Source organism: Neomonachus schauinslandi, chromosome 10 (assembly GCF_002201575.2).
Source record: "Neomonachus schauinslandi chromosome 10, ASM220157v2, whole genome shotgun sequence".
In the NCBI taxonomy this organism is placed as follows: Eukaryota; Metazoa; Chordata; class Mammalia; order Carnivora; family Phocidae; genus Neomonachus; species Neomonachus schauinslandi.
The window spans coordinates 71,010,975-71,019,902 of record NC_058412.1 but is presented as its reverse complement, the minus strand read 5'-3'; the positions used below and the strand labels follow the sequence as shown (position 1 = coordinate 71,019,902).

The 8,928-nt window shown below is 45.6% G+C and overlaps 1 pseudogene; it reads right to left on the bottom strand.

Annotated features, from left to right (window-relative positions):
- Positions 1–7,765: 7,765 nt before the first annotated feature.
- On the bottom strand, positions 7,766–8,508 carry LOC110590417 (annotated as a pseudogene).
- Between the last annotated feature and the right edge of the window lie 420 nt (positions 8,509–8,928).

The following is an 8,928-nucleotide window of genomic DNA, read 5'->3' as shown; positions in this document are numbered from 1 at the left end:
GTGCACGCGGGAAACAGAGCATGGAGAAGAACCCGGAAGAGCCCCGGGGCAAGGACTGGGACTCTTGCTGCCTCGGTGGGCCATCTTAGGACACAGATTTTCCTTATCAATGTTACCATTAGGTGAGAAAGGGGAATTAAGTTTGCTAGTCAGCTGACTTCAAACTAAGATTATCCTGGGTTATGCAGGTGGGCCCGAGTAATCACAGGGTCCTCCTGTAGAAGAGGAAGGCAGAAGACTCTGTTGCAATGGTGTGATGGGAGAAAGGCTTGCCGGTCATTGTTGGCTTTGCAGGTTGGGGGCCCGTGAGCCGAGGAATGCAGCAGCCTGCCCGTTTGTAAGAAAATGCCATTTTCTTTTTCTTTTTAAGATTTTATTTATTTATGAGAGAGGGAGAAAGAGACACAGAGAGAGCGAGCACGAGCACAAGTAGGGGGAGCAGCAGAGGGTGAGAAAAACAGACTTCCTGTGGAGCAGGGAGCTGGATGGATGCGGTCTCCATCCCAGGACCCTGGGATCATGACCTGAGCTGAAGGCAGGCACTTAACCGACTGAACCACCCAGGCGCCCCCAAAACACATTTTCTTCTTTTTTTTTTAAGGACCTTATTTATTTGTCAGAGAGGGAGATCTCGAGCACACAAGCAGGGGGTGCAGCAGGCAGAGCAGGCAGAGGGAGAAGCAGACTCCTTGCTGAGCAGGAAGCCCAATGCAGGACTTGATCCCAGGACCCTGGGATCATGACCTGAGCCGAAGGCAGATGCTTAAATGACTGAGCCACCCAGGCACCCCCAGTTTTATATTTTCTTTTACTTAGAAAATGCATCGGGGACACTACACTAACAATGAAGTTTCAGAGCTGGACGCATTTTCTAAGGTAGACCTCAAGAGTAGTCTGGAAGTATGGGACAGGATCACTTCTTTAGTGATATTCTAAGCATTTCTCCAGCAGTGCTAATAATGCAAAGACTAAATGCATCTCATCTGTAATAATCTATTTCTGTGAGTCTGGGCCTTCAAACATATTATGGCATCAGGAAAAATTACTTGCATGTGGAACCTCTTCAATTTTTCCCGCATTTCCGAAATTAATAATCTTCATGCATCAGTACCTTGCCCATTAACCAATGACATAGGTTGCAGACCCCCCCCTTGCCAGGTGATAATTGTAACCCGGATGCTGGCTGGCTGCCTGATGTCCTTCAGTCCCCCAGTTTTTCTGAGATCATCTTATTTTAGTAAAATTGTTAGTACTGAAGTAGAATTGGCCTCACTTCTACTGAAATATCTGATGGGAAATCAACATCCTTGTGAAGATTTCCAGAGATTCTGAATCCACCATAGGTTGTATAGGAATGCTCTTTTTGCTAGAAATACCCATCTCCAAATTTCTACTGACCTTTCCTGATCTCCATTTTGCATTTTGCCCTCCACAGCTGTTCCCTGTTTTATATACCGTGGGACCCAACTAGATATTTTGCTTTCCAATCTCTTCACTCTCCCGAATACCACCATGACTCAAGGCAATGGCCATAGCAGGCTTTATTAATAGTTTGGAGCAAAGGAGGGGTTGCACTGAATAAAACACGGACAACCACTTAATGCTGAGTATTAGACTTCCTTATCTGTAAATGCACATTGGCCGTTTTCAAGACTGTGGAACATCTCATCATTTTTGCTTGTCCTTCTGTGATTCTGGGTTTCCTCTCTTCTTCCTTGATCCTCTTTTTCCTCTTTATGTATCTTTAAAGATTTATTTAAGAGAGAGTGAGTTGGCGAGGAGGGACATAGAGAATCTTAAGCAGGCGCCACACCCAGCGCAGAGCCCAAAGTGGGGCTCAATCTCACAACCCTGAGATCATGACCTGAGCCAAAATCAAGAGTTTGGTGCTCAACTGAATAAGCCACCCAGGAACCTCTCTTTTTCCTCTTTAATTCAAAGCTCCCAAGACCCCAAACCACTGCTCAGTTTTCCAGGGAGAGCAGTTTACCTATGTCTCTGTCCCCATGAGGCCATCCAGCTACCTTAGAAGAGCCTTGTCTTTTTAACAAAACTGCCAAGAAGGGGCATACCAAGATGAGACAGATCTCTTGCTGAGAGGAATTCTTTTGTCAGCTTGCTGCAACAATTGTTTTCTCCCTCTACCCGAGTAATTTAAAACTTCTTACATTTAAAATGTCAACTTAGCAGAATATAAAATCCGTTTGAATTTTTGAAGTAAAATAGGAAACAGATATCTGTTGTATTGGAGCTACTTCACACAATATCCCCCAAATTCTCCTGGGGCATGAGTACTTTTGCTTTCCTTTGCATTCAGAGGTACATACCTGGAAGCTTAAGAAGCACTGGTCTTTTTCTATTTCACTTTTTTCGTAATAAAAGTTTTCAAGCAAACACAAAAGTAAGGCACAAAAAAATAGGATAATGAATTCTCATGTATTTGTAACCCAGCTTCAATAATTATCAACATGTGGCCAATCTTTTTTTTTTTTTTAAAGATTGTATTTATTTATTTGAGAGAGAGAGACCGAGAGCACAAGCAGAGGGAGGAGCAGACTCCCCGCTGACCAGGGAGCCTGATGCAGGGCTTGGTCCCAGAACCCCAAGATCATGACCTGAGCCAAATCAGTTAACTGACTGAGCCACCAGGTGCCCCTCAACCTATGACAGTCTTGTCTCGGATATACTTCCCCCCTCCCCCCGGTCATTTTCAGATATACCACCCCCTCCCACACTGGATTATTTTAAAATGAATTGCATACATCATATTCTATCCATAAATAACTTCATTATGTGTATCTAAAAGATTAGGACAATTATCTAGACAGTGTTCAAATGTCCCCAGTCGCCTCACAAAAGTCTTTTTACGGTTGTTGAGAAGAGCTGTTTCCAGACCTTGTCCCTGTTACAATCCAGAAATGCACATACTTATTAGGTGCTTGCATCAGAGTAGTTGCCACTTGGTAAAAAAAGGACATACTGTTTCAGGATGCCTGGGTGGCTCAGTGGTTAAGCGTCTGCCTTCGGCTCAGGTCATGATCCCAGAGTCCTGGGATCGAGCCCCGCATCGGGCTCCCTGCTCAGCGGGGAGTCTGCTTCTCCCTCCCTCTTCCTCTCACCCTCCCCACCACTCGTTCTCTCTCTCTCTCTCTCTCAAATAAATAAAATCTTAAAAAAAAAAAAAAAGATATTGTTTCAAGACTTGCCCAGCTTTGGTTTTCTTTTTGCTTTTAGGTTTTTTCCTTTTTTCTGGAGTAAGACGTCTCCAGAATGGTGTTCTATTTTCTAGGCTAGTTGAATGGCATTTTTAATTTGCTCCGTGAGCAGGCTTGTCCTTCCAAGCAATTAACCAATGAACAACTTAATCATACACAAGGCCTTCTTTGGGCCCGGGCCCTCTGTCACTCAACAGCAGGGAAAGAACTTTGAACTTTTAGAAAATCTGTGCCTTTAGGAGGCAAAGAAGAGAGCTGGGCAAAGAAGGCCAACTGAACCAACTGTCTCCGGAGAAGCCTGGCCACCGGGTGGAGGCTCCTTTCCCGCCTGCAGAACTGGCCAGATGTGGTCCATTGGAAGTCCAAGCAGTCCTGCCGAGTGGAAGGCGCTCACGTTCGCTGGAAGATCCTGCCCGGCAGATACCGACATGTTAGTTGCTGTGTCTGCTGTAGCTAGCCCCACAACAGCACATAGCAGCCCCTTAAGAAGGTTGAGAGGCTCCAAGTGCAGACACGTGTCCTTCTGCAACTGGGCAGGGATCCCATGCACTGGAGGAATTGGGGGCCTTGCTGGGGAGGAGGTGTGAGAGGTGGTAGCAAGGGTGGGCAGCTTGAATTGGGCAGGCCCGGGGAGCACGGTGTAGGGGTGCCCTGTGGCTCCAGCTGTTTGGGGCGAGGCAGTTAGAGGTGAGATACAGATGCTAAGAGGATGACCAAAAAGATTCAATGACAAAGTTTGCGTTTAAAAATGTGCCCTGGGCACCTGGGTGGCTCAGTTGGTTAAGCGACTGCCTTCGGCTCAGGTCATGATCCTGGAGTCCCGGGATCGAGTCCCGCATCGGGCTCCCTGCTCGGTGGGGAGTCTGCTTCTCCCTCTGACCCTCCTCCCTCTCATGCTCTCTGTATCTCATTCTCTCTGTCTCAAATAAATAAATAAAATCTTTAAAAAAAAAAAAAATGTGCCCTGCTTTGGCTAACCCTGCAACTGGATCCCCGTGGTCAGGATCCTGGAGCACAAACCCACACTACTGGTACTTGAGTTAAGTACTTTAACCTGTGGTGAAATGGGCTCTTGTGGGAAGGCCCAGGACCTGTCAAGAACCAGGGTAGGGGGTTGGGAAGGTGGGTCAGATTTGGCAAGATGAAGACTGGGGGTCTAGACAGACGGGCAGGGGTAGTTAGTTGGGAGATGGACAGACGTATGGCAGTGTGTCTGCCAATTCACCCAAATGAGATTGGTAATCAGTTAACTTACAGGTAGAATTAACAAGCTACAAGGATCATTCAAATTGTCCTCTGAGGACTATCCTTTGTTGAAGCCCGTGGCCCCTCCTATACTAATCCCTACAAAAAGGGGCGAGTCCAGATGAGGACTGACAGTCGCCCTAGCTGAGTCAGGATCAGTGGTTGGTTGGTAGAGGATCAACAGGCAAGCAGTTTGCCAAGATCTGGGTACTAAAAATAACAAGAAGAACCCGCCAGTGTGAATCACGAACTTGATTTACAAAGGATTATCGCAGAGCTGGGGCTGAAGAGCTGTACTGCACGGTCTTCACCAGACAAGGACTAGGTCACGAGGAAACATGCAGTACAAAATGAAAGAGAAGAAAGCTTCCAGGCTTACTCCACACTGAGTCAGTCAGCCTCAGACCAGGGCTCCTGGTCACCATGCCTTGGCCTTGGATGCTTGGCCCTGGAGCGCAGGGTGGAGATGAACCCGTAGGCAGGGTTCCAGAAGTTATAGGGTAAGGGTAGAAGTATTGGAAGGTTGTGGACTTCAATGCATCAAACGATGTGAGCTTCTCAAATGACTTGTATATTTCTTAGACAAGTCCACTTGCTGAACTGAGCTCTGTCTCCGGGTGACACTTTTTGTGGCACGTGGGAGGATGCTGCACAGCCCTGGTCTCTTGCAGGGGCTGACCTCCAAGCAACATTCAGATGTCAGTAGATGTCATTTCCTCTCTGACCCTAGAACTCTACCTACGTGTCTCTGTCTTGTGCTCCCTTAGCATGCAGACACAGCACTATCACACTGCAATGTAGTGGCCCATTGCCTTGCCCACGTGCCCCCCTGATGGCATTTAACTATTGTAAATTGGTGTACCCAATGAGTCTGAATGTGATGTTCTTTGTATAACTGTATAATGTTGAGATTACTTATGATATGTCTAAATGAAACTTTTCACCCTTGGATAGCCAAAATAAAGTACTTTGTGGAAAATAACTGACAAATTGCCTAACTTGTGTGGTGTGAAACAACACTCATTGTTCAAACCAATCCCAAGGAGAGCCTGGACAGCCCAAATATCATGGCAGGATAGGACTGCCAAAGGGGAAATTTACAACTAAATGCCTATATTAGAAAAGAAGGAAGATCTCAAATCAATTACCTAAACTTTCACCGTAAGAAACTAAGAAAGGAAAAAATGCACTAAACCCAAAGGAAGCAGAAGAAATGGAATGATAAAGAGAAGAGTGGAAATAAAGTAGAAAACCAATAGAAAATGTAACAAATGAAAAGTTGTTTCTTTGAAAAGATCAAGAAAATAGACAAACTTTCAGCTTGACTGACCAAGAGGGGGAAAAAAAAAAGAGAAAAGACACAAATTACTGAAATCAGGAATAAAATAGGAACATTGTTACCAACCTTAAGGAAATGAAAAGAATTATAAGGAAATACTTGAACAACAGTATGCCAATAAATTAGTTAACTTAGATGAAATAGAAACTTCCCTAGAAAGACATGAATTACTGAAACTCACTCAAGAAGAAAATAGAAAGGGGTGCCTGGGTGGCTCAGTTGGTTAAGCCCCTGCCTTCGGCTCAGGTCATGATCCCAGGGTCCTGGGATCAAGCCCCACATTGGGCTCCCTGCTCAGCTGGGAGTCTGCTTCATCCTCTCCCTCTCCCTCTGCTGGCCATTCTGCCTACTTGTGCTTTCTCTCTCTCTCTCTTCCTCTGTTAAATAAATAAATAAAATCTTTTTTAAAAAAGAGAAGAAAATAGAAAATGAATGTTTTTAACATTTTTTTTTTCTGGAAGAGTGGTTTTTTTTAGAGCAGTTTTAGGTGAACAGCAAAATTGAGAGGAAGGGCCAGAGACTTCCCACATACCCTCTGTCCCCACACGTGCATCCCCCATCATCGACATCCCCCCAGAGTGGGACATTTTGTGACAATTGATGAACTTACATTAACACATCATAATCACCCAAAGTCCATAGTTTACCTTATCACTCTTGGAGTTGTACATTCTATAGGTTTGGACAAATTTATAATGATATCTATCTATCATGATAGTATCATACAGAGTATCTTCACTGCCCCCAAATCCTCTGTGCTCTGCTTATTAATCCCTTTCTTCCACACCGACCCCCAGCAACCATTGTTTTTTTGTTTGTTTGTTTGTTCTTACGATTTATTTATTTGAGAGAAAGAGAGGGAGAGAATCCTCAAACAGACTCCAGGCTGAGTGCAGAGCCTGGTGCGGGGCTCCATCCCAGGACCCTGAGATCATGACCCGAGCTGAAATTAGGAGTCAGATGCTTAACTGACTGAGCCACCGAGGTGCCCCGCATTGATCTTTTTACTCTCTCCATAGTTTTGCCTTTTCCAGAATGTACTATAGCTGGAATCATACAGGATGTAGCTTTCTCTGTTGATTTCTTTTCTTTGGTAATACATATTTAAGCTCCTTCCATGCTTTTTCATGGGTTGACAGATCATTTCTTTTTAGTGCCGAGTAATATTCCATTGCCTGGATATACCAGGTTTACTTATTCATTCACCTACTGAAGGACATCTTGGTGGCTTCCAAGTTTTGGCGATTATGAATAAAGCTGCTATAAACATCCATATGCAGGTTTTTTGTGTGGATAGAAGTTTCCATCTCCTATGGGTAAATACAAAGGAGCTCAAGTGCTAGATCATATGGTACAAGTATGTTTAGTTTTTGTTTTTTTTTTAAATATTTTATTTATTTATTCATGAGAGTCAGAGAGAGAGAGAGAGGCAGAGGCAGAGGGAGAAGCAGGCGCCCCGCCTAGCGGGGAGCCCGATGCGGGACTCGATCCCAGGACCCTGGGATCATGACCTGAGCCGAAGGCAGACACTTAACCATCTGAGCCACCCAGGCGCCCCGTATGTTTAGTTTTGTAAGAAACCACCTGTCTTCTGAAGTTGTTGTACCATTTTGCATTCCCATCAGCAGTGTATGAAAGTTCCTGTTACTCCATATCCTCACCAGCATTTGGTGTGGTCAGCGTTCCAGCTTTCGGTCATCCTAATAGGGGTGTAGTGGTTATCTCATTATTTTTTGTTTGGTTGGTCGGGGTTTTTTTGAGGTGATACTCAAGCTTTATTTAATGTAAATATAATACATTTAAAAAAATCAACAGATATTGTACAGTTTTTCAGAAATCACTTACTCATATGCTGCTCCTTGGTTAGATTTTTAGGGCTAGCCACAGACTTTAAGGGTAGGCCAAGGGGAAGAAAAAGGTAGATTCTCTCTCAGTAGCCTTTTTACATCTATTTCTCACATTCTCACTACCCACGTTTAGACATATAGGGCTTGCCCCAGTCCTGCCTCTTCTGGGTCAAGTCATACGGGCTCAGGACTTTCTGTATCCCCAGCATGTTGGCAGTGGCTCTGCGTTCAAAGGTCCAGGGGTTGTGGTTGTTCTGTTTTCGTTCCTCTTGATCCTTCTGCCTCTTCTCTAGAGTTGCATGGTTCATGGCCTTTGCTGGGCAGGGCAACAAACAGGTCGAGGAAACGTGGTATCTCTGGATTCACCGCGCCCACCCATCTCTAGTGTGAGACTGCCAGCCTTCCTTCATGGGAGCCACACACTGACCAATGGCACCTCGGTGGCCTCCCCGCCATGGGCTGTCCCATATCCTTGCAGGTGATGGACTTGAAGGGGGCTGGTACCCTCTATCAGGGAAACATGTTCTTGGTGTCCATAGAGCGGTGGATTGTCAGGTGCAGCATTTCAAAATGTCCCCCATGGAGGTAACCACCACCTTCTGTGAACTCAGGAGCTTCATTCAGTACAAGGTCCCTGGAAGTCACACAGGTATTGAGGTTCTCTTCTTCCTTTTGGCACGGTGGTGCCCTTTCAACAAATCTAAGCATGGGCTTTTCAGGAATGGAAACATCCTCAAAAGTTGGCACCAGGAGCAGTGTCGTTAGGCCAGCGCTTGGCGGGTGGGGCTGCCCCCAGATCAGACAGTGGTGCTCACAGGAGTGGCGCCCTGGCCACAAGCCAGCGGCCATCGTGTGGCCACATGGGTCGGGCCAGCTGGGGTGGCCACAGCCACCGCAGCATCCACCTCCACCAGGGAAGAGGGCGGTGCCCCGAGAGCCACATCTGCTCAGGCTGCTGGTATTATGTTGATTTAATTTGCATTTCCTGGGGCGCCTGGGTGGCTCAGTTGGTTAAGCATCTGCATTTGGCTCAGGTCATGATCCCAGGGTCCTGGGATTGAGCCTGATATGGGGCTCCCTGCTCTGTGGGGAACTTCTCCTCCTCCGCTTGCGCTCTCTAGCTCTCTCTCTCTGTCTGTCTCTCAAATAAATAAAATCTTAAAAAAAAAAAAAAGAATTGCCATTCTCTTTAAAAAATAATAATTTGCATTTCCTGATGACATATGATGTTGAGCATCTCTTCATATGCTTATTTACTATCTTCTTAGATGAGATGTCTCTT